Source organism: Dendropsophus ebraccatus, chromosome 7, assembly GCF_027789765.1.
Source record: "Dendropsophus ebraccatus isolate aDenEbr1 chromosome 7, aDenEbr1.pat, whole genome shotgun sequence".
In the NCBI taxonomy this organism is placed as follows: domain Eukaryota; kingdom Metazoa; phylum Chordata; class Amphibia; order Anura; family Hylidae; genus Dendropsophus; species Dendropsophus ebraccatus.
In genome coordinates, this window is record NC_091460.1 from 34220691 (window position 1) to 34243686 (window position 22996).

A 22996-nucleotide genomic window follows, 5' to 3' on the forward strand; every position below is an offset into this window, starting at 1 on the left:
AGCAGCTGATAGGTACTGGAAGACTTGAGATTTTTAACTAGAAGTAATTTACAAATATGTATAACTTTCTGACACCAGTTTATTTTTTTTTTTTTAAAAAGGTATTCTCTGGAGTACCCCTTTAACCCCTTGCCGCAAAATGACGTTGATATGCCTCTTGAAAAAGGAATTGGTACGGTTCCGAAACGCATTGGGTCTTTTTAATAAACTTTTATAGTTTTACATAATTTATCTGGTCACCATTAGTCGGACCTGCGCCTTGATCCCCTTTGTTGGAGTTAGGTGGTGTTTTTCCTCATTATTTTCTTAGGAAAAGAGAGTTTTGAATATAAAGAAATGTAAAAACTACTGAGTGTATCAACCAAAATATACCACAAAGATAAAGAGGAATGTGTCACGAAAAAACAAACTCAGAATAACCCAGTTTTCCAGGCGGTCCTCCCGCTGTATCCACCCCCTGCACGGAGTGGCCAGACAGCGGGAATCTGATGCCGAGCGTTTGGGGTTATACGAACAGGTTCGGACCATCCTTAGTCAGATTGGAAAAATAGGCCCTGGGCATTAAGGCCAAAACAGGCTGCGGAGGCAAGGGGTTAAGCTGACACATATTAGTGTACAAGAAGTTTCATAAGATAAATGACCTATTAACACCTATAGCTATAATTCTGTAGTTTATGCTCAGTCTATTCTAACGTTTTCCGGACTTTCCCTTTTATTTTCGGACATTCCCTTTATTATCACCCCCCTCCCCATTGTTTAATGATAAGAATAAATCAGCTTCCTTCCAAAGCTTCAGCTACAGGCTGTCAAGTTGTAATTTCCACATAACATTTTCCTGACTGCAGGAACGTGGGATTAAGAGTCCTCAGCATTAACAATGACAAAATGCATTCTCAATAAGCAATATGTGCTTCCTATCTTGCCCAGGATAAATAGGTCTCCATCTGCCAAACCAGGTGGATAGGCCCAGTATGGGAGAGCCGAAAGCCAGAGATCTGTGTGAGGAAACGCAGCCAAATAGAAAAAAAAAAAAAAAACTCAGTGAGTAATGTGATTTGCATGAACAATGAAATCAGCGGGAAATGAAGAGCAAGTTTATATCCTGTAAAATATAGGAAAAAAACTATAATATACGGGGGCCGTGTGGGAAACAGCGCCGCTCTTGTTCACAGGCCATATCTGGTACTGCAGCTCTGCTACATTCAAGTGAATTATATAAATCCTTTGGGTAAGATTATTGCAGTGATGGATTCTTTATTCTGTTCTCATACAATATCTTAAAGGAAGGTTTCAAGGCAAAATTTAATATTTGCCATAAATCAGAAATGATGCCTATAGCCTACGTTTTATGTTTTGTACAGTTCAGTTTTATTGAAGTGAATAGAGTTGTAATATCACACATCACCTGAAGATAAGGGTGGCGCTGTTTTTAAAAGAAAGCAACTTTTTTTTAAATTCCAGTTTAATCCCGTTAAGACAAAGCTAATATTACATAGTGAGCCCATTCTTTATAGTCCTGTCCATGACATACTATCAGTGGTTTAATAATCTGTCAGAGAGTCAGTAACCTTTACCCTAGTTCATCCCTTATATCAGGTGACTGTCCTGCCCTTAAAAAAAAGTTTCTACAGGTCACCAGACAATAGTATAGAAGACTTAAATGGGTTGTGTGCTTTGAAATATCTGTATAATGGTCCCTTAAAGGGATTCTCTGATTAAAAGTCCACAAAATAGGGGACAAGTAAGAGATTGTGGGGGGTCCGACCTCCATATTACATCGCTCACGTACTAAGACCAATCTCCGGCTCCTTTGTTGAATACAGATGCAAGTCGCACTGGGGGCCAATCTGGAGATTGCCAGGGAATAATCTTATACTTGTCCCAGGTTAGGGGAAGTAAGTGTTAATCGGAGGACCCCTTTACCAGTATACAGAATACAGTGTCCCCTGCTGAGATCCATAGTGATAGTGATACTCTCTATGGTAAACTGTATGGGGAACATTTATCAAACATGGGGGGAGATTTATCAAACTGGTGTAAGGTAGAACTGGTTCAGTTGCCCCTAGCAACCAATCAGATTCCACCTTTCATTTTCCAATGAATCTGTGAGGATTGAAAAGTGGAATCTGATTGGTTGCTAGGGGCAACTGAGCCAGTTTCAGCATACACCATGTTTGATAAATCTCCCCCATATATATGTGTATAATTTCCCTGCAGCACCACCACAGGTGAAATTGGGTATTACACTGGGCCCATTTATTTCAATAGGTTGTCTGTTAATGTAGGACAGGACAGGTCCTCAGGAGTGATGGAGTGATGGTCACTACTATATGAGAATGGGATTTATAAACTAATTTCTTCTTTCAACAGAACTCAATATAGCTTGAACTTCTGGCCTAGACTGTGTATACAGAAATGGAAGCTATGTGATGTCTGATGAATAGATGTTTATGGAAGCACCCCTCCTTTATTATGTGAGGATGTTGTATGACTTTCTCCTCACTTTTTTATAACATAAACTTAAAGTTCAGTGAGGCAGCTGCCTGGAAAACTATTCTATGAATAATACATAGCACATACAGAAGGGAAACTGCGGGATCATTGGAAGACTCCAGCTTTTGGCTGCTAAACACGGCACAGACGTCCAAATTTCCCAATACAAGCTCGGCAATAGACATCGCACTATTCCATTAGGCTCACAATCGCCTTTTATCTGCAGCCTCTCCTCTGATTCACTATCTACATACATCTCTGCAAATGTCAGCTGCCTCTTCTCCTCCACCATTGTAAAAAAAAAAAATCAATTACGAAGAAGCCAGAATTGTATTTTGTACAAACATTTATCTTTATGCAGATTTTTATAAAATTATTATGGGCCGGTGAGGATTCTGGGATATGACTCTCTGCTATGGCTATGTGCAAATATGACATGAAACTCTGCAAAGTGACTCCCATTTGAATCCACACAATGGGGGATAATAAGCCGAGCAGTGGTGATCTGACCTCTGGGATCGACACATAAATGGGGACAACATCAGATAGAAATACTCCTTTATGTCCTATAGAGGTAGAAAGAGTGACTGCTATCGGGCCTGTAGTGGGAAGGGCCTTAAAGGGGTTATCCAGCACTACAATAACATGGCCACTTTTCCCCCTGTCTTGTCTCCAGGTCAGGTGTGGTTTGCAATTAAATTTAGTACCATTGAAGTAAATGGAGCTTAATTGCAAACCACACCTGAACTGGAGACAAGAGTAGGGGGAAAAGTGGCCATGTTTTGTAGCACTGGATAACCCCTTTAAGCGCCATTTACTTCAATGGAACTGAGTTTGAAGCCCCACCCATTCTGGAGACAAGAGAGGGGGGAAAGTGGCCATGTTTTGTAGCACTGGATAACCCCTTTAAGCGCCATTTACTTCAATGGAACTGAGTTTGAAGCCCCACCCATTCTGGAGACAAGAGAGGGGGGAAAGTGGCCATGTTTTTGTAGTGCTGGATAGCCCTTTTAATGTTGCATGACGACATATGTATACATATATTAAAACGCAACCCGTTCTGAGATATGCTGCTATGAGCCACAATGACTACTATATTCGCATCTCTTTGCAACCAATGAAGGTGCTCTTTTCTTTATAGGATTGGTGGGGTTCTTAAAGGGGTACTCCAGCAAAAAAATCTTTTAAATCACCCGGTGTCAGAAAGTTATATTGAATTGTAATTTACTTCTATTTGAAAATCTTATGTCTCTCATTACTTACCAGCTGCTGTATGTCCTGCAGGAAGTGGTGTGTTCTCTCCGGTCTGACACAGTGCTCTCTGCTGTCACCTCTGTCCATGTCAGGAACTGTCCAGAGCAGGAGAGGTTCTCTATGGGGATTTTCTACTACTCTGGATGGTTCCTGACATGAACAGAGGTGGCAGCAGAAAGCACTGTGTCAGGCTAGAAAAAAAAACCGGCCCTTACTGCAGGACATACAGCAGCTGATAAGTACTGAAAGACTTGAAATCTTAAAATAGAAATTAATTACAAATCAATACAACTTTCTGACACCAGTCGATTTAAAGAAAAAAAAAATTGCGGATGTATCCCTTTAAGTCATATCTGTAACAGCGGGATACAAAGAAGGGACCACATTCTTATAAATGCTTATGGATTTAGAATAGAATGTCCTTAAAGTTCCTGTAGGTGTAATGTGTCAGTGGCCCAATAAATCTGTTTATATAGTAGTGTATGCTAGAAATGTTAAAGGGGCATTCTGAATTGACATTACTTATCCCTCATGCCCAGGATAGGGGATATGTGTCAGATTGCTGCTGAGATCCCCCACAATCTTTGTTTTGAATCAAGTGGTAAGTAGTGCATGGGCACTGCTACATTGTAGGGGTTCCCAACATTCCCACAATCTGACACTTAAAGGGATTAATGATTTTAATGATTACCCCATTAATTGTGGAAAATCCCTTTTTCTGCATTGCATTGTGAGAGATGTAGTGTTTATAGTCGATGTAGAAAATAAAATCTTGCATATGACCTCGTAACAGGATGACTTATAAGGACCTCAGGCGATAAGGTGTGATGCCATGTTTTCCATCATCAGTGCTCCCAAGTGCTAGCTAGTAGCCAGATTGCAGCTTTGCGTGTGGCCGAAATAGAATTTTCTAAGTTCTTTGACATTTTATGTGCAGATAAAGTGGAGCCGTGATTTAACCTACTGTCGACATCTGACAGGTATGATTGTCACAAGTGGCAGGCAGTTACCGCCTCGTGACTGCCGAACTTGTCATGCTGATTGCACGGATCAGGGAAGGAGAAATGAAGGGTTTCTCTTGATAGATCTGCCAAGAAATCTGAAGTTTCATATAAGTCTATACTATAAGTGTTAAAGGGGTACTCAAGCCATTTTATTTTATTTTTTAAATCAACTGATTTCTGAAAGTTATACAGATTTGTAAATTAATTCTGTTCAAAAATCTCCAGTCTTCCAATACTTTTCAGCTGCTGTATGCCCTGCAGGAAGGAAGTGGTGTATTGTTTCCAGTCTGACACAGTGCTCTCTGCTGACACCCTTGTCCATGTCATGGACAGAGGTGGCAGCAGAGAGCACTGTGTTAGGCTGTTAAGAATACACCACTTCCTGCAAGGCATACAGCAGCTGATAAGTATAGGAAAACATGAGATTTTAAAATTACAGTAAATTACATACATATATATATATATATATATATATATATATATATATATATATATCTCCAGTTGATTTGCAAGAAAACAATTTTCGCCGGGGTACCCCTTTAAAATGGTAGTGCACCAAAAAAAATTTTTCTTTTAAATCAACTGCTGCCATGAAGTGCCAGAGATTTGTAATTTACTTCTATTAAAAAATCTCAAGCCTTCCAGTACTTATTAGCTGCTGTATGCCCAGCAGGAAGTGGTATTATTTCCAGTCTGGAGAGCAAGAGAGGTTTTCTATGGGGATTTGCTCCTTCTCTGGACAGTTCCTGACATGGACAGAGGAAGCAACAGAGAGCACTGTGTCAGACAGGAAAGAAAACACCACTTCCTGCTGGACACACAGCAGCTGATAAGTACTGGAAGGATTGAGATTTTTTTAATAGAAGTAAATTACAAATCTCGGGCACTTCATGGCAGCAGTTGATTTGAAAGAAATTTTTTTTTGGTGCACTACCCCTTTAAGGGACTGGACCAATAGTGCCAGTGGTGCCTCTACTAACTACTGACTTGAAGGGGTTGGATAATTATGCATAGACCTATCTTTGTTTAATAATTGTAACAGTGTTATACAATGTTGTATACAAAAAATATCTTGTATGATTATATTACTAGAGCGTGCAAGACTGACCAGGCACGACGGCCAAGCGATCACACGATCCTCCTGTACAAGAGGAGACTGTCACTAGCCATAATATCACAGCCGGGCCCAAGGTCATAGGATGGTGAGATTATATAAAGAGTAGCGACATGATAAGATGAGAAGTCATCCCTACTGACGCCTGCGGTGTACATCAAGTCCAGCGTGAATAAACTCAGCTTCATGTAAATGTGTCATCTTCCCTCAGGAGCTTCTTTGTAACATAATGTATATGATTATTGTTCAGAAATGTATCCGCTCCATGACAAAAGAGACATACCGTAAACGGTCTGTGATCTGACAGCAATATGAGGCTGCTCTTGTAAGCCTTTGTTCACTCAATGGACTTAAAGGGATTATCCAGGATTAGATAAGGCACAGCTACTTTCTTGCAAAAACAGTGCCACCCCTGTCTTCAGGTTGTGCGTGGTATTACAATTCATCTCCGTTCACTTCAAAGGAATAAAGCTGCAATACCGCACCCAAACTGCTAGATCGGCGCTCATTTACTGGGCCTATTCCACGGCCCGACAATCGTTAGCAAGGGCTGCAGGGACATCGTTACCGATGTCCTTGCAGCCCTTATTTCATACATTACCTGTCCAGGCGCTGGTCTTATCCTTCTCCCGATCCCGCGCCGCAGCAGCTTTGGAGCGGCCTTTCTGAACTGATAGACCGCTCAGCCAATCAGTGGCCACAGCAGTCCCGCCCACTGATTGGCCGAGCGGTCTATCAGTTCACACAGGCCGCTCCGAAGCTGCTGCGGCGCGGGACCGGGAGAAGACCTGCGCTTGGACAGGTAATGTATGAATGTGTGAAATCGTTGGTCGCCCTCCGCGCCCGCTATTCCGTGTAGCAATGCACGGGTGGCGACCGATGATTTTAGGTGTGAACCTAAATGAACGATCAGCCGATGACACGATCATCGGCTGATCGTTCTCTCTATTCCACGGAGAGATAATCGGCTGAATCGGGCTGATTCGGCTGATTATCGCTCCGTGGAATAGGCCCTTTAAACTCCCCCTTCATAACCCTATTACACATACTGTCCACCTACCTTTGGCCCACCCTGTATATTACCTGCACTGATACATTGTAACAAACTATGAAAACTTTTTGAAACATCATTTGCTACTATAGATGTACTTTGTGATATAAGAAAAAAGGGACTGGTGTGAGTTTTTTCTCCCTTAATGACTTTCCTGGACCGTTTCCTACCCCTCTATAAAGTAGGGTCCTCCATAGTTGTTTCCCACTCAATAAGGCATGGCACCATCCATGGCCGGGCCCCTCTCTCCAGGAGGCCCCACAGCAGCTGCATGTGCTACATCTATGGTATCTATAAACATCAGTATGCAGAGACCGTTCTGAAATCTAGTGCCCAAGTGTCAGATCCCTAAGCCCCCCTAGAAAGGTTGGATAATTATGCATAGACCTATCTTTGTTTAATAATTGTAACAGTGTTATACAATGTTGTATACAAAAAATATCTTGTATGATTATATTACTAGAGCGTGCAAGACTGACCAGGCACGACGGCCAAGCGATCACACGATCCTCCTGTACAAGAGGAGACTGTCACTAGCCATAATATCACAGCCGGGCCCAAGGTCATAGGATGGTGAGATTATATAAAGAGTAGCGACATGATAAGATGAGAAGTCATCCCTACTGACGCCTGCGGTGTACATCAAGTCCAGCGTGAATAAACTCAGCTTCATGTAAATGTGTCATCTTCCCTCAGGAGCTTCTTTGTAACATAATGTATATGATTATTGTTCAGAAATGTATCGGCTCCATGACAAAAGAGACATACCGTAAACGGTCTGTGATCTGACAGTAATATGAGGCTGCTCTTGTAAGCCTTTGTTCACTCAATGGACTTAAAGGGATTATCCAGGATTAGATAAGGCACAGCTACTTTCTTGCAAAAACAGTGCCACCCCTGTCTTCAGGTTGTGCGTGGTATTACAATTCATCTCCGTTCACTTCAAAGGAATAAAGCTGCAATACCGCACCCAAACTGCTAGATCGGCGCTCATTTACTGGGCCTATTCCACGGCCCGACAATCGTTAGCAAAGGCTGCAGGGACATCGTTACCGATGTCCTTGCAGCCCTTATTTCATACATTACCTGTCCAGGCGCTGGTCTTATCCTTCTCCCGGTCCCGCGCCGCAGCAGCTTTGGAGCGGCCTTTCTGAACTGATAGACCGCTCAGCCAATCAGTGGCCACAGCAGTCCCGGCCACTGATTGGCCAAGCGGTCTATCAGTTCAGACAGGCCGCTCGGAAGCTGCTGCGGCGAGGGATCAGGAGAAGACCTGCGCCTGGACAGGTAATGTATGAATGTGTGAAATCGTTGGTCGCCCTCCGCGCCCGCTATTCCGTGTAGCAATGCACGGGTGGCGACCGATGATTTTAGGTGTGAACCTAAATGAACGATCAGCCGATGACACGATCATTGGCTGATCGTTCTCTCTATTCCACGGAGAGATAATCGGCTGAATCGGGCTGATTCGGCCGATTATCGCTCCGTGGAATAGGCCCTTTAAACTCCCCCTTCATAACCCTATTACACATACTGTCCACCTACTTTTGGCCCACCCTGTATATTACCTGCACTGATAACAAACTATGAAAACTTTTTGAAACATCATTTGCTACTATAGATGTACTTTGTGATATAAGAAAAAAGGGACTGGTGTGAGTTTTTTCTCCCTTAATGACCTTCCTGGACCGTTTCCTACCCCTCTATAAAGTAGGGTCCTCCATAGTTGTTTCCCACTCAATAAGGCATGGCACCATCCATGGCCGGGCCCCTCTCTCCAGGAGGCCCCACAGCAGCTGCATGTGCTACATCTATGGTATCTATAAACATCAGTATGCAGGGACCGTTCTGAAATCTAGTGCCCAAGTGTCAGATCCCTAAGCCCCCCTAGAAATGGCCTGAAACCAGCCCCTGAGAATGGTGAGAATTAACCCCTTCCAGTACAGCATGGACTGCTTCCCTCCCTATAACCCTGCTCCAGTTACAGCGCAGAGACGTCTAATGGACACATCTGTTTCTCATTCCCCAGGAAACCATGTCTTATGTTATTTTACCTCCATGTACCTGGGTAGGGTGTAGCGCTTACACGGCCCATTTGCAGTGTTTTCTGTGCCATTACTTTTTAATCCAAAGGATTCCCCTTTAATTGTAGAAACTGAGAGAGAGTTGGTTCAGGAACCGCAAACATTAAGCCGCAGGACCCACCAAATCCTTCAATGTCCTCCTAGACTGTGGCCATAGACATGGCATTTGCAAATACATTCATTTATCAAACTTGCCTCCCTCTCCGGATACGCTGCTCTTTTACTCCCACTGTTCGTTGTCTAAGTTTCCGACCACCACTCTGCTCTAAAAGCAGTGGTCTGCCTGGTGTGAGTGGTGGTTGGCAACTTAGGCAACAATGGGAGAGGAAGAGCGGCCATATCAGGAGTAGGGGGCAGGTTTGCTAAATGAATTTACAAAAATTGTTGACTTGTTAAACCCTACCGGTATAACTGTATTAGTTGAGATGAGGAGGGATTTCCCAGATATACAAATTTTCAATCTTTTACTTAGCTTAGTAGAGGGCTGTCTGATAGATAGATAGATAGATAGATAGATAGATAGATAGATAGATAGATAGATAGATAGGAGATATAGATAGATAGATAGATAGATAGATAGATAGATAGATAGATAGATAGATAGATAGATAGATAGGAGATAGATAGATAGGAGATAGGAGATAGATAGATAGATAGATAGATAGATAGATAGATAGATAGATAGATAGATAGATAGGAGATAGATAGATAGATAGATAGATAGATAGATAGATAGGAGATATAGATAGATAGATAGATAGATAGATAGATAGATAGATAGATAGATAGATAGATAGATAGATAGATAATAGATAGATAGGAGATAGATAGATAGATAGATAGATAGATAGATAGATAGATAGATAGGAGATATAGATAGATAGATAGATAGATAGATAGATAGATAGATAATAGATAGATAGATAGATAGATAGATAGATAGATAGATAGATAGATAGATAGATAGACCACTGCAGACCACTTTTGGACAGTGGTTTGATCTACATCTTCATACATGACGCTGCATCAACATGTAACCACCACCTTGCGTCACACGCTCGACCACCCTGATTCCCGATAAGACGTCTTTTAATAGTCAGAGACTTCTCGTTTTCCACCTTTCTGTTTATTCGTCATTCACTAGACGCTTTTGTTCCTAAACACAATGGCTGCTGATTCAAGGTTCATCAACCCAACATCAACGTTCAGCCAACACGCAAAGGCAACAAAGTGATTCGATCTGTCAAGATAAACTCCTGTTGTTTCCCGGAGAAGGCCCCTGACAAAGCCCAGTCAGCTCCGACGTAATTATTAATTTCAATAATTGAGTCATTCAGGACGGAGAAGATCTATCTGGATATAATCATGTCTCTTAGAAGCTCGTGATGAATACCTGAGTGCATATTCAGCTTCAATGATTGCTCATTGTTTTCCAGCTTTAATTTGCCGACCACTGAAAAACTCATTTGGAGAGCTGGCCGCATCAGATAATGACAGTGCCGCGTAATCTCATCAACCTTTATTGAGGTCTGAGGCTTGATGAGGAAGAGGGGTTTAGTGTAACCAGGACGGGGATGAGCCATTTGTTCTACGCCGCATGTTAATAGGTAGATGGCATAAGTCACACAACATTGACAGAGAAAAGGAAATGTGGTGCCCATACGCATTAGAGGCTGACTATATAACGTACACGCTGGTGTCCTGACTCAACCTGAGCAGATGTTAGGGAAAACAAGGATCGGCATTGTTGGATTTCAGCATGCCCAATCCTTTCATCCCATAGCAGATAAGGTTTCTCCCTTCTCCCCAATGAAAAGAATCAACCCCAGTGTATAGTTAAAGTGAACAAGATATATACTGACAGGTATTGGCACCCTTAGGGTTGACTATTACTGTTGCAACATCTTGGGGACTGGAATGTTCTTAAAGGGAATCTGTCACTATGTTTCAGGGAAGAAACAGAGTGCTGCACCTCACCCCTATGGCTGATACTAGTGCCGCTTGGCTAAATATAAAACACATCAGAATTTTGTGTATGAATTGATCAAGCCATACTGCCCCATGTACCTCGTGCCGGTATCTGATACACTATGTCACTATGTTTATTCCACTTTTAATGAGGTCAGTATAAACTAGTGATATAAATCCTGAATAGATCAGTGTATTACTTCCATCATTCTGTTCAGAAGTTCTCCTAATATGCAGGAGAATAAGATTCTTGCAACGTCTCTCCCCGCCCTCCAGCTGCTGATTGACAGTTGACTGCCTATATACAGCATGGATAGATAACAGCCAATCAGCAGCTGGTGGGTGGAGTTTTCTGCTTCTCATGAATATCCAGGACTACTGGGCTCATGTACATAATGCAGAGGACTACTTATTGTCCATGTTATTTAGGAGGATATCTCTGGATCAGCTGCATAGAACAACATAAGTGATACATCGCTTCTCTGCCACTAGTTTAACTACCATGAGATATGACAACATAAACCTACTGACAGAGTCTCTTTAACCTCTCCATTCCTGTTCTGGACAGTTCCTGACTTGGACAGAGGTGGCAGCAGAGAGCATTGTGTCAGACTGGAAAGAATACACCACTTCCTGTAGGACATACAGCAGCTGATAAGTACTGGAAGAGTGGAGATTTTTTAAATAGATGTAATTTACAAATCTATATAATGTTCTGATACCAGTTAATTTAAAGCCATTTTCCACTGGAGAACCCCTTTAAAGGGTACCATGTCATTTGAAATTTTTTGAAGGTCAGGGTTTCAGTGCTGAGACTTCCAAGAATGAGTAAAGAGAAGTGCGCTTTACTCCCTGGTTCGCAGTAGTCTCCATTCTGTTATTCTGGATGGCCCCATAGACTTACAATAAGATTATCTGGAAAAACAGGACAGGCTGAGACCCTGCCTGACCAAAACGCCTGAGATGTCAAAAGTTTTCCTAACTGCCAGGTGCACTGTACCATAAATGTCCAGGTAACTGAGATATGGGGGAGTCAGTGCTACTCCCCTGCACCCCGTAAGTGTTATGTGGGCCATGAATCAGGCTCAGGGGTCCAAAGATGAGGCTGAGGGCATGAAACAGTGTAGAATCAATGAAAGTGTAGCTATAATAATAGGAGGTGTAGCAACAAAATAATAATAATAATAATAATAATAATAATAATAATAATAAACAGCATTGGAACAAGGGCATCATTGGCTACAAAGTTATATACTGTATATATATATATATATATATATATATATATATATATATATATAAAATATTTTTTTTTTACTGGCCAGGGTTAATGGTGTCTTCCCATGAAGCAAAGTTAGTAAAATCAGATGTGCGCCAGATTAAATTGTGCTGTTTTTTTTTTATTTTATTTTATGAACTACAATACTGTACCATTTTTCTCCCCCATGGATTTGATCATTTCCTGGTTTCCTCTTTGAACTGTGAGCCTGCTGTTGCCGTACAACAGAATATACTCTTTCCCATAATCTTTCTTGTTTGCTTACACAGTAGAGACTAACAAGTGATGAGCAGTTGAACTGAGCATGCTCGACCCTCTGAGTGGATGCCCCAAGAAGGTCATAACCAAGGCTGAACAGAAATTTCACATATGAGATTGGTAAATATATATGGAACCTTTTGGGCTCCATCAGACTCCAGGGTCAGAGAAGAAACCTCAGCCTTGACACCTCCTGTAGTTATTCTCTTACATTAGATTATTACTTTTTGCTCCTACACATAATGTACTGTATAAGTGTTAATGTGCGAGGTGGTGAAGTGCAGGTATAGTTTTCACATAGGAAACACTCTAGTTCCTGCTAAATAGGGCGTTAATCCATTTTGCGTGGGTTGGAGTTCTGTACGTTGGAAAATAGTTCAAATCTCAAGAGAAAGATAATAGAATCCATGAAATCCAATCAATAAGCCGAGAAAACTCTCGTCAGTTCTGGGATTTCCATGGCTTGTTTGCATATAGAAGTCATACCAGAGATGAAGACGGAAAATCCTGAACATGTGCCTCACACTGAGGCTATGTTCCAACTGCGGGAACATAGCGGGGAGAGGCGGCCGTTTCGTAATATTGACGGCCACTAATAAGGAATGGAGTGTAAAAAAATTTTGGTGATAGAATTTTAGATAAAATATTTTGAGTGCCCCATAGTTTTGGAAACCAGTAGGGCATCAAAGAGAAAGAGATATCGATATCCATATGACTATGCCTTGATATTTAGTGGTGTTTGAGTGGGGATGTACCGTCAGAAGATAACCCATTGTTTAAATCCAAAAATATATTAAGAATGTTTATAAAATAACCTAAAATCTTGCCTCCTTACCTCTAGGCTTAGCTGATATTTTCTGTTCTGTCTGAGATGATAAGGAGGAGGCTGCAGTAAAGTGATCTGTACAGCATTACAGTGAAAACTGACAACAGTAGACATAGAAGAAAATGAATAAAGCTCACAGCTCAGCCTTTCCCTCCCTGTGGATTGATCTAACAGTGCACTCTCAATAATGTTTCCCTTCCATGTCAATTGGACAGTTCCAGTTTATTGTTGTCTATGTCCATGGGGCTTGCTGTTAAGTTTCATGTAAAGCGTAAGTGCTCAGCTCAGGCAAGATGGCAGCTCCCATAAAAATATGCACGAACAAAAAAGTCTCAGTAGCTGTCTCTAATCACTAGGTAATACATTCCCTTTTAATTTTTTTATTTTCAGTCTGACACAGTGCTCTCTGCTGACATCTCTGGCCGGAACAGGAACTGTCCAGAGCTGTAGCAAATCCCCATAGAAACCCTCTCCTGCTCTGGCAAGTTCCTGTCGCGACCAGAGATGTCAGCAGAGAGCGCTGTTCCAGACTGAAAATAAAACATTTCCTGCAGGACATACAGAAGCTAAAAAGTAGGGGAAGACTTGAGATTTTTTAATAGAAGTAAATTACAAATCTATATAACTTTCTGATTCCAGTTGAATTGAAAGAAAAAGATTTTCACTGGACAACCCCTTTAAGGGTAAATGCAAAACAGATGGGTTTTCTGCAGGCTTTCCATATGGATGTGCGCACTGAAATCTGCAGATTATTTTATTTTTTTTTATTAAATTTTTCACACAGAAAATCTAGAGTTCTGTAATCTGCTGCCTGTCAATATATATTTATTTGCAGATTTGTTGTGGATTTTAGCGATGACTTCAATTAAAATCTACAAAAACCACACTGGGATCTGCAGAGAAATCAGCAATGGCAGATTTTGACTGATGAAAAAGTGTCAAATCCAAACCAAATCTGGCCCAAAATTCACAGAATTTGGCCGATATCCCTGCAAAATTTGCAAAAATTGTCAAAGACAATCCAGTTTCGTGTCTAATTCATCCTGAAACAACAACTAGTCGCTTCTAACCTGAACTCACTTCTTATTTGCAAGTCTAATTTTTTTTTCTAATATAGGAATTCAGGTGCATTTGAGTGGAAATGAAAACAATCTGAGCAAAAAAAAAAAAAAAAAATACACATCCAAGAGGTCAAAATGGATGTTTTTACAAGGCCCGGTATAGCTTGTGGTTGTCATGGTTACGGGGCCTCGAGAGATTTAGAAAACAATCATGTCAAGAATTCTCTCTTTATTTTAAACACTACAGGGACCACCCGAGTAACGTTATTAGAGCCGCGGTCAGGGAGGCCTTCTGGGATGAACTGCTACATTTAATGGGCTGTTCATAAGTGTTAACGTTACCGCTATTGTATTTATGTCTTGTTACCAAATGGACTGTTCGGCTGACCCTTTAACATCACTTAAATAATAACTCAACTAGGAAAGCGCCGATCGCATCAGGACCATGTCGAGTGATGACAGGGCTGCGATGATAGTTGCCAGGGTCGCTTTAGGGCATGACAGGAGGCCATTGGCCCTGGGATATCACACTGTTGACATGTTTCATGTTATGCTACTATTAAGTTTGGTGATCTGAAATATTTATTACAGCTGTACACATTAGGAACTCATTTTTCATCTACGCAATTGGTCGGTTCATCCCCCAAACAACCAGAGTGTTTTGGTCCTAAATGACACTTTATAGAGGGTTTTATATACACTATTTTTTTTAGGCAGATAAAATAAGTTTTTCAGCTTTAGTACAGGTCACATTTAGATTTTTGGTTTATCATATTTTTATTACCGTATTTTTATTTATTTTTTGTCACTTTTCACTGTGAACAATCTGGTGTGAGTCTACAAAGTGTGGCCTAATATTTACAGTATAGGGCTATGCTCACACTATGTAAAAGTACGGCCGTTGTTGCCGATAGCAACAACGGCCGTACTTTTGGCGTGATGGAACAATGGCTTACTTTCAATGGGATCCCGGCCGGAGCGTATACACATCATATACGCTCCAGCCGGGATCGCATACGGGGCCGCAAATAACTGACATGTCAGTTTTCTGCGGCCGGAATTCAGTGAATTCCGGCCACAGAAAGCCCTGTCAGTTCACACAGGGAAGCGAGCGGCTCCGGTCGCTTCCTTCACTGTGTGCTATGGGAAGCTCTGATGCGGGCGCGCACTGATGCGCCCACATCAGAGCTCTGCGACCGGAAAGATCATCCGGCCGGTACTTAAGTAGCCAATCCGGCGGGTACTTAAGAGACAATCCGTTCCATGACGTGTGAACATAGCCTAGTATACTATGGGTAGAGTTTAGATTAGTCTTGTGCCTTTTTTATGTTATCTAATTGCTGATAGTACCCCACACAGTGGAAGCGTTCCATATAGTAACAGTGCCCCCTTTAGGTCCCGTACACTTATATTACAGCCTTTAGGCCGAGTACAATACTAGTGCCCCCTCTAGTCCCCATACAGTAATAGTGACCTGCAAAGTTTATACGTTTTACCTGTAACAAGGCATTGGCGTGTAACTGGCTTGTCCAGCTCCTTCTATGTACAATGGCTGGACGAGGGGCAAATAAAGCACTGGTGCCTCGTGTCACCCCCAGGTTGTAGTCTGTATGCTCTTGCGAGCAGGTCTCTTGTTTATAATGTATTTTTATTTATTCTAATTATTTCATTTTATCATATGTAATTGTTACCACTTTACTGTGTAAAAAAAAAAAAGCGCTATGGAATCTGTTGGCGCTATACAAATAAATATTATTATTATTACTATTATTATTAAAGTGAATCGCCCTGTTTGTTCCAATACAGTAACAATGCAGCCTTTAAGCACTATACAATACTAGTATCCCCTTTAAGCCCCTGCCTTGCTTTAGAACCCCATGCAGTAATAGTATTCCTTTTAGGCCTCATATACTAACAGCAGCCATTTTCGCCCCTATAAAATTAAAGCGACCCTGTACCCACAATCTGACCCCCCCCCCCCCAAACCACTTGTACCTTCGGATAACTGCTTTTAATCTAAGACCTGTCCTGGGGTCCGTTCGGCAGGGGATGCAGTTATTGTCCTAAAAAACAACTTTTAATCCTGCAGCGCTGTGTCTAACGGCCGGGGCTTACATTTGTATATGCATTAGGCTGGCACCACCTCTATGTCCTTCCTCCCCACCCTCCTCATCATTAGGAATGCTCCAGGAACATTTACTGCTGTTTGAGCTTTGCACAGGTGTATTAACGATCCAACCCATGTTCATTATACACACAGGTGGGGAATAGGAGGCAATCTGCCTGGAGCATTTCTAATGATGAGGAGGGCGGGAAGGAAGGACGGAGAGGTGGTGCCAGCCTAATGCATATACTAATGTAAGCCCCGACCGTTAGACACAGCGCTGCCGGATTAAAAGTTGTTTTTATGACAATAACTGCTTCCCCTGCCAAATGGGCCCCAGGATTGATCTTGGATTAAAAGCAGCTATCCGGAGGAACAAGTGGTTTGGGGGGGTCAGATTGTGGGTACAGAGTCACTTTAAATATAATAGGCCCCTTTAGGTCTCATATAGTAATATTGCCTGCCTTCAGGCCCAACCTGTCAGGGTGCGTTCACATGTAAAGGATCCGCAGCAGATTCAATGGTGCGGATTTAATACTGTGTTCAGTTATTTAGTTATATTGATATGAAATCTGCTCCGGATCATGTACGTGTGAACGCAACCTAATACTGCCCTCTTTTAGGTGTCAAGCAGCAGTAGTAGTGTTTCTTTTAGGCCTCATTTAGTAACAGTAATAATAGCATCCTTTTAGGTTCCACACAAACTTCAGTCCCCATACATCAGGCCACACTCTAATGCCCCCCTTTAATGCCTCTTTTTGCCCCCACCCCCAGCAATAATATCCTTTTTCCTGCCTACACATTCAGCACTAATGTCAGGCTGGAGCGAATACACCATTTTCTGCAGGACATACAGCAGCTGATAATTACTGAAGAAGTTGAGATTTTTTTTAATAGAAGTAAATCTCTGGCACTTTCTGGCACCAGTTGATTTGAAAGAAAAATCTATTTTGGTGAACGATCCCTTTAAGACACTGGATTTGTCCTGTGTATTTTTATGTTATACCGATATAGATAATATGATATTATACAAGTTTGACTCACACGGTGAAGCATGATATAGTATCTTCCATCTATTTCCCACAAAGCCAAGTCTTCTGAGATGGTAATCATTTCTGTAGATTGCTAATAATAAGCCGCCTTTGTTTCTCTGGCGGGGGAGCGTCTGGAGATTACACACGTATATCTGTATTTTTCTGGTGTGACTGGTCCTGGTGTATGAAGAATAGACATACAAGGTAGCTATTGTTCCGGGGGAACCTGATTCTGGGCTTGTATTTCCTAGGATCCACTCTAGGCCTGGGCGATATGTAATTATTAACCTCACAGGGCCGCAGCAAATAATTCTGGATATTTAAGGAGGCATTGTTCTCTTCTGCATGAGTTCTCCTCTGGCATCTGACAGGAGATTATTGAGGCGTCAGACACTACACTTAGTTTTAGGTCATATATTGATAGTCTATAATTCTTTAATCTGGCATCCAGTAATCCAGACTAATTGCCAATATGGCTTTTGATATGTTGCTGTCCATGGTAAGACTAACAATTCCTTCCATACTTGTTATTATCTGTTCAGTCTCCTTCCCCCAGTTCTCAGCTGCTGCTTTCTGCTAAAAACACAAAAATCTGTGTGTGAGCTGTTCTCTCTGTCTCCCCCTCCTCCCCCCTCCCTTCTGAGACGGCTGATGTAAACAAGTCCCTGACTGGCTGTATCTGCAACTTTGTAGTTTCTTTATAATGCTCGGAGGGTTATTCACAGTGAGTTCATTAATAACTTGACCTCAGAATAACCCTTCCAGCATTACAAAAAAGCTACAATGTTGCAGATAAAGCCTGCCAGGGACTTGTTTACATCAGCCGTCTCAGAAGGGAGGGGGGAGGAGGGGGAGACAGAGCGACACTCACACTGACATTTTTGTGTCTTCAGCAGAAAGCAGCAGCTGAGAGCTGGGGGAAGGAGACTGAATAGATAATAACAGGTATGGAATGAATTGTTAGTCTCACCATATAAGTTACGTTGGAGTGGAATACCCCTTTAAAGCCTCAGCTCCCTGCTGTCTGAATTCTAATGCACCTCACCAACATCAAGGACATCCCTGTGATTACCTCAGACAACGGTACTATGCAATTGGCCCCAGGGGGAAAGCTACAAGATCCATCACCATCAACAACACCTGGGCCTGTGACAAGATTTTATTTTTATCCAGCTATTCTCCCTCATCCTTATTCCCCTCACTCCCATCTGAATGGAGTCTTTAACTCTATCATTTTCATAATGTACAGCTTAGAGGGAACAGCGGTCAATAGGACCCCATTAAAGGGGTTATCCAGCGCTACAAAAACATGGCCACTTTTCCCCCTACTGTTGTCAGGTGCGGTTTGCAATTAAGCTCCATTTACTTCAATGGAACTGAGTTTCAAAACCCCAACCAAACTGGAGACAACAGTAGGGGGAAAGTGGCCATGTTTTTGTAGCGCTTGATAACCCCTTTAAAGTGAATGGGAGCCAAGCTGCAGTAACCCAGCGCGGCCACTACACAATATACGGAGCTGTCTGCTTCCACCTCTGTTCATTGTGTATGTGAGCGCCATGTCTCTAACAAACAGCTGATGTCAGACCCCCTATCCCCTATCCTAACTGAGCTAGTGTATTGTACCTATGGTGGTGGGTACGGGGCTCATAACATTTATGCCCAATCCTCCCTTTCCTTGTGTGCAATGATACTTAGTACAGCTGGAGAAGAGACAAGGCTACTCCCACACATTTCATGACCTGAGTGAGAACACAAGGCTGTAGCACTCCTCTGTCACTTCTTCATCTACAGTAGATGCTGTAAAAGCAGTTCAATGACAAATACACCTCTGCTACATCTGTAAATTATTAAGGTATAAATAAAGCTGTGATGTCACTGTGTGACTATCTCCTGTTGTTGCAAAATCTGGAATACGAGCATGCCCAGCAGTGACTGAAGACGATCTATATGTCCTTCTGACCTCTCTATCTTAGTAAACACTTATAATTCTTGTGGAAAAGATGTTCTGGAGCATCTTAGAAGTTTATAAATAAATTGACAACGGGGCGGCACCATTTAGGGATGTGTCCTTACCCAGTCTGTGAGTGTCCAATTAATGTTGGCAATGCCGGATTGCATAGAGACACACCCCTTTGACAAGATAAATTGTAAAGGATAACAGAGTGATACGGCTGCACAGATCCTGATCCTGGCGCAGTTACATATCACTAGAGATACTGAGCTTCACTTGATCTATACTAATACTAATGTAAAGCTAGTGTTAGGTAACTGTGTCGGGAGCAGTGCTTGTGCAGCCCTGCAGTTCCTGACACAGCCATTGGTGGCAGCAGAACATTCATAGGGATTCCAGTTCCCAAGAGTTAGTTAGTGTAAAAGGTCCAGCGATTGTTCATGCTGCCCGGCTGCACCATTAGTTGCTCAGCCGTCTAAAAGGGCCTCTGTATCCATATTCTATAGTCTGGGCATAGATAAGGAGTCACAGGCTGGAGACCACTCATCTGCAGCTACAGCGCCTCAGATATATATATATTTTCTGGATGAATCAAGAAAGTCCTGGTGAGTTCTTTGGACCCTGTGGAGGTGTCATTTATAACGCTGGTCTGTAATTCATGTCCTATTTTTGGCAAAATTCCTGATGGACAATTGGTGAAACGAATTATTGTTTGGATCTTTATAGTGTCCCATTATGTGTTTTTTCTTTTCTTCTTATACCTTGGTAAAAGTATTTCACTCTAGTGTCACAGGTTAGGACAGGAGGCCGCTGTTCCTTAATCCAACCACTAGATGTCACCCTCACACAGCACAGCTGCAGCTAACTTCAGTCTTCGCTTACTTCAGGGTAGACGCTAAGTCCCATACCGTACAGGGACCTCGCTAGGCGCGTGCACACAGCTCTCCAGGCCAGCCCCACCGCAGTCGGATTTCATTAGCTGCTCCACTCCAGGCTTCCTAGAAGCCAAAATCAGACCCTGCCGAACCTCTGGCCCAAATCCGAACGTTTAGTTTTAGGGTTAGGGTTGGAGGTCAGCTTAGGGTTACCACTAACATGTTACTTAACTATCCCCTGCCCACACAACAACCCTAACCCTCGGGGTTGGTGGTAATCAGGAAGGTTTGGGTTAAGGTTGGGGCTGTGGGGAGGGTTAGAACATGACTAATCAGTGGGACGTAACCCTAATCCGACCCCCAACCCTAACCCTAAATCTAAACGTTCGGATTAGGGTCGGGGGTCCGGCAGGGTCTGATTTTGGCTGCTAGGAAGCCAAGGAGTGGAGCAGCCAATGAAATCTGTGCGGGGCGGAGCTTGCCTGGTTAGCTGTGTGCACGCACCCAGCAAGGCCCCTGTACGGTAAGGGATTTAGACCCTACCCTTCCTTGAGGTCCTCATTTCAGTTTCAGAAGGAGAAGAGAGCAGACCTGTTTTTCACAAGCTAGTTACCCAACCCCTATGGGTTGCTAGGTAAGACCCCTAGAGAAACCGGAAACAAGGGAGTCTTCACCCTTGCCTACGCAGTGGACATACTTGCTAAAACAGGACAGTCAACCACCTTAGAATAAAGGGGCAGGTACTTCAAGACTGGACCTGCAGTAGAGCACAGTGCCAGCAAACCGCTTTCTACTGACAAGATGCGCAGCTTTGTAGGAAGGTTCTACAAGCCAGCTCCACCTAGAGCAGAGACCTGGGACTCGTACTATCCCAGTAGGACGGAAACCCGACACTGGGGCAGAAGGCGGTTAGGTGAGAAAGTACCTGAGCACTGTTTGTGACTATTTTTGACCTTTGATAAGTAAAGTTTGAAAGTTGCTTAAAATGGGACTCTACCGTCATCTACCGAACACTACCTCTGTATCTTTTGTTCTGTAGCCAATGAAGAAGCTAAAAAATTTCAAATTTCACACAAACTTGTTGGCAGGTTTCCTGGTGTTTTTCCACTTTAGTGTATTTAGTATATGTGTTTTGTTATTTGGCATTTTTTTTATTATTATTTATTTTTGTTTCATATTTATGTTAATTACAAGTAATGTAATTCATTAATCATGTGATGCCAGGATTTCTACCAAAGAACTGGGTGGAAAAATACAGACACATTGCATATTTTTGGGGGGCATTTTTTCACTCAATTATTTAATAGAACTCCTGGAATCACATAATAAAAACAATCTAATGACTTAATAAAAAATAAAAACAAGGGCTAAACACCAAATATAATTCCAAAAAAACCCTATTCCATAAAATTTGTGTCTGATGGAAGCCTCAAAGCTACGGATCTCTAGACTGGGATTTGTTACAGACTTTGAGATCAGGCTCCATGATTCATCTCCATTATTCTTTTCTACCATATGTAAAAAAAACATTTTTAGCTTCTAGGTGGCTACAGGGCAGGAGTTACAGGCGGTGGTCCTTTTTCCTGAAGGGAGTGTCTAAAAACAAGAGTTTTATTATTACTTTGCCCATGGATTGTATATGGTATTTACACAAACTGTCTTACCAGATACGGCCAATAGCCTAGAGTGGCGCTGTTTCTGGAAACAAAAATGACAACTTCTATCACCAGCTTATGCTGAACTGATTAAGTGGTTAAATATGTATGATGGGGGGGCGGGGGGGGGGGGGGGGGGGGGGGGGGAAATGGCCTTAAGAGAAAAACAGCTGGAAGCTATATAATTCTACTTTTCATATATATTAGAAATCTTCTAGAAAGAGCGGGAGCTCTGCCATAGTCACATGAATATAAATAGCACTGCAATGTGCAGACCACATCCATTTCTGAGACAAGTTGAGCACAAGCTGTTAGTGAACACTGATATTTTCATTGGCATATACGGCTCGATCTGCCCATATGCATTAATTTAGAATCTGCTTCACGCTTTGTGCTATTTGAAAACCATTGAGTAAATGGGAACAATGCTGGCTGAGCAGAATCTATGGCTGCGCCCAGCCCGAAACTGCAAGCGACGACCATTACAGAAGGAGAGGGGAAAGAAAAGGAAGGAATGCTCGCTTGCACATTTCTAGCATAGAAGTGTCTGCGTCCTTTACGCATGATAAAATCCCCAGAGACAGCAATATCATATCACTGCAGTGTCCTCAAGGTGCACCCTCCTCCTCCTCCTGCCTCCGCCCTGCCCTTAACTCCATGCCGTTGGGGTCACAGGTTGTGAAGGTCACTCAATCATTTTACATTGACGAGTAAATAAAATTGGTGGGAAGATAATAGACTCTGCTTATCTCCTAATGACAGGTAGGAAATTCTCCCTGTATTAACTACTAAATGACTGATGTGTAGTGAGATTGGATGATTGGAATGGACCTCTATGGGCTCACTGGAGGAAGCCGGGGGTCCACCACCCAGCTATACAGAATAGGCTCAAGTTCCCTTTATTGGACATCCTGGGCCTTTTGGTGGTTTTGGTACTGGTAGACCATAGGTTATTCAGCAGCTGCAATGTGTATTACAGGGTAAT

General features: G+C 42.3%; 1 protein-coding gene and 1 long non-coding RNA gene across 2 annotated transcripts in view; one reads left to right on the plus strand and one right to left on the minus strand.

Annotated features, from left to right (window-relative positions):
• CTBP1 (C-terminal binding protein 1) overlaps window positions 1-22996 on the minus strand; it is a 224976-nt gene that overhangs the window by 156971 nt on the left and 45009 nt on the right. The window lies entirely within an intron of this gene.
• Window positions 2155-7565, plus strand: LOC138796731 (uncharacterized). Its single transcript, XR_011363806.1, has 3 exons — window positions 2155-2228; window positions 5844-5953; window positions 7380-7565. It is a non-coding gene; the product is annotated as an uncharacterized lncRNA (long non-coding RNA).